The sequence below is a fragment of the Boleophthalmus pectinirostris genome, unplaced genomic scaffold, assembly GCF_026225935.1.
Source record: "Boleophthalmus pectinirostris isolate CB_2022bp ecotype Guang Dong unplaced genomic scaffold, ASM2622593v1 HiC_scaffold_15, whole genome shotgun sequence".
NCBI lineage: Eukaryota > Metazoa > Chordata > Actinopteri > Gobiiformes > Gobiidae > Boleophthalmus > Boleophthalmus pectinirostris.
Genome location: NW_026571070.1, coordinates 31403891 through 31407241, shown reverse-complemented (window position 1 = coordinate 31407241; position 3351 = coordinate 31403891). Strand labels below are relative to the sequence as shown.

General features: G+C 40.8%; 1 long non-coding RNA gene across 1 annotated transcript; it reads left to right on the top strand.

The window, feature by feature from the left end:
- The first annotated feature begins 1111 nt into the window (after positions 1–1111).
- LOC129408163 (uncharacterized) lies at positions 1112–2958 on the top strand. Its single transcript, XR_008631854.1, has 4 exons — positions 1112–1205; positions 1290–1435; positions 2091–2213; positions 2366–2958. It is a non-coding gene; the product is annotated as an uncharacterized LOC129408163 (long non-coding RNA).
- The last annotated feature ends 393 nt before the right edge of the window (positions 2959–3351 follow it).

The following is a 3351-nucleotide window of genomic DNA, read 5'->3' as shown; positions in this document are numbered from 1 at the left end:
ATCAGGTATAACGACCCAAACTGAGGCTGGTAGGTACAGTATATAAAGGTAAGGCAATTTCACTTCCTCTCTTTTCGGGCAGGACTGATATCAGTGTCTCAAACCGGAATGATCAAATCAACTTTTGGCTTCTGTATTAGGGTGACCAGGAGTCCCTATTTACCAGGGACAGTCCCAGTTTTGAGCCCTGTGTCCCCTGTCCCAGCAGATTTATCCAAAACCACAGATTTTTCCTAGTTTTATACAAGAAATGTGTCTTTCTTTGACCAGTTTGATCTAAACCAGGACTAAACTAGGACTAAAACAGTACTATCACAATTGCAGACAGTAAAGAGGAGCATTTTTTGTCATTTGTTTAGTTAAAATATAGAAAACCATTTTACAAATGACCATAAAGCAAAAAAATGCAGCAGCAGAAGTTCCTCAGATTATGATGACATGAGAATGCACAATCTTACACGCTCTTTTCACAATTTTATTTACATATGTGTACCCATGACAGTGGGTGTGGATTTACCACAAAATAAAAAAATAAGGCCATACAAAAACGGACGTCACAGGGAGGAAAATAACAATTATGGATTGCATCATCAACACCAGTGAGTGGTTGTACTTATACAAGTTATTATTTATGTGCCAAGGTCTGCTACAACATTGATCTGCTGTGGAAAAGATGACAGCGACGCCCAATCCAAAGATTTAATCTTATCAAGCGTACACAGATACATGCAAGACCAATGGAACGGAATAGTTTTTGTAGACTAAAAACTTTTAATTTCATACGTGATAGTTTCAATTGCTCTTTGTTTATTTTACCGTGTGTTACCCAGATGAATATGCTGACGTTTACTGTGTCATCACGGTTCACTTTGAAAAAACAAGTTTTACGTCGGTTCCCGAACGCTCTGATTTCCAACGTGAACACGTGAGTCGGTTCAAGATAAGGTATAGGAACCAGCACCGGTACGGTTCTCTGTCAGCCTGAAAACGCCTTGTGAGGGTTTCATCCTGCTGCTCCTGCCCCTCCTCTCCTGCTCCCTCTCCACTTCTCTTATTACCTTGTTTGGAGTTTCCTGGGCGGATCCCAATTATACACACCTGCTGAGCTCCACACCTGACTCCTGATCCTCATCATTCAGTCATCTCCTGCCACAAAAGACCTGCTGACCTTCTCTCCACTGCCAGATTGTTCTGTCATCTAAGTGGTGAACTTTAACTCTAACTTTTATATATTTTTTGTGAGTGTTGTAAATGTATGGATTTACTAGTTTTTTGTATCTGTTCTCCAGTACCTTCATTTGGAGCCAGCCTCTTCTCGTTTGCCACTGGTTCTATAAGCCTCTGGTCAGTCTGTGCCACTACCTCGTGTCTGCAGCCGACCTGGACCCGTCCAGTCCCCCTGGAATTTATTCCGCCCTCCCCAAGACTATTTTTGGTAATAAAAAGTCTGATTACACAAGAACACTTGCAGGCAAAATTTACAAAATATTTGATTGGAAATGCCTTTTGTTTAAACGGTGACACCATTTTGGGGGCTTAAAACGCAAAAATCTGAAACCACCCTCCAGAGTGGAAAAGTTGAATAGGCTCTGCCCAAGACACAAAACTCTGGTCAGATCTGCTCAGGTCCTCTACGCGTTTACGTCACATACATCACCACCTACCGTCACAACCTCGCCGCCTGGCATGCATACCCAATCGAATTGCACACATTTTTGCATCACATTATCCACGCAGATTTCCTCCCTAAAATGTCCCTTGTCTAAATAAAAAGTGAAGACACAACGCCACTTTTCCATCTTCTGTTTAGACCGTCACCATAAATGTAGCCAAAGAATACTTTTTTCCTGCATATTTGAGTCCACCAGTAGTCATTCTTAACAGTCACGTGACCAGATTTTCACTGGGACACGCTCTGTTTGGGATGACTGTGACATTGTCAAGTGCATAATGGAAATTGTTATGCACTTGGCACATTCATGACTAACATGTGAGTCAGTGTAGTCACATTTTTAATTTTGATTTTAAACATGGCTTTCTGTATTTTACCTAATCAAATAACTATTTACATCTCTCTTTACTGTTGGCAGGATCAGATGTGTCAAAAATAGAGACACCTGGGACATTTCTTATATAAAATTGGGATAAATCAGTGGTTTTGGTTAAATCTGCAGGGACAGAGGACACAGGACTCAAAACTGAGACTGTCCTGGGTAAGTAGGAACGTCTGGTCACTCTGATGTGCGGTAGTGTTTATTTTTAAAAGTATGTATTCATAAAAGTGTCCGAATGTCTACCTCTGAAACCTCTGATGACCTGACCAACTTTTCTGCCATAACTTTCTACTATTTTTGTCTCATCTAAGCATCACCTGGTTATCCAGACTTCACTTCCAGCAGCTGCTTTATCCATTTTTGTTAAGCAATCAAATTAAAGAACAAACTTGGTGAAGAGTGGAACATGAAGTTACGCAGGGGATAAAACAAGACTCAATGAAACTCTCCCAAAACTGTAGTCGTCCTTGTTAGCTCACACGAGACGGTTCCTCCTCGGCGGTGTTTCCGAGCGTGTCATGTGGAGCAGGTGTTGATGGCTCTGAGGACTTTTGGCCGTGGGCAAAGGCCTGTAATGACTGATGTTCCACAGACCTGACTCAGAGCAGGAACGGAACTCGCTTTGGCCTAACTCGAACCACCTGGAAGAGTCCGATCTCTGAATATTTCACCGCTTTATCCTTCAATGGAGGCCTGACCGTGAAAGATAGAGGAGCCAAAAATGTACTGAAAGGCCGAATAGTAGCCTTCAGTTACTTCAAAATGAAATGACTCAGGTAGTAGAAGTACAAACATTGTTGGGAAGGTGACTTTTAAAATGTATTCCCCTACAGATTACAGATTACAGACCCCAAAATGTAGTTTGTAACGTAATCCATTAAATTACTGAAAATGAGTAACATAATCTGAATACTTTGAATTACTTGGTTTGCTGTAGAGAAGCAAAGACGAGGAAATCTTCACATAAGTTTTGTCTGATAAAAGAAAATAAAAAGCCATATTAAAAATATTATTGATAGAAGACGAAGAAACACGTCCACACAGCATGAATTAGTCCTGTTTTAGTTCGGGTTCAGTCCTGGTTTAGTCCTGGTTGTAGACCTTGTTTTAGTCCTGGTTTAGACCTGGTTTAGACCTGGTTAAGATCTCATTTGGACCTGGTTTCGTTTCCAGCAATGAGTGGAATTACCAAAAGAAAAAACAAAACAAAAACGGATATAGCCCAAAATATGAAAACAGGAAAATCCCGCCCTGTAATCCATTTATTTCAACAAAGTAACTGTAATCCAATTACCGC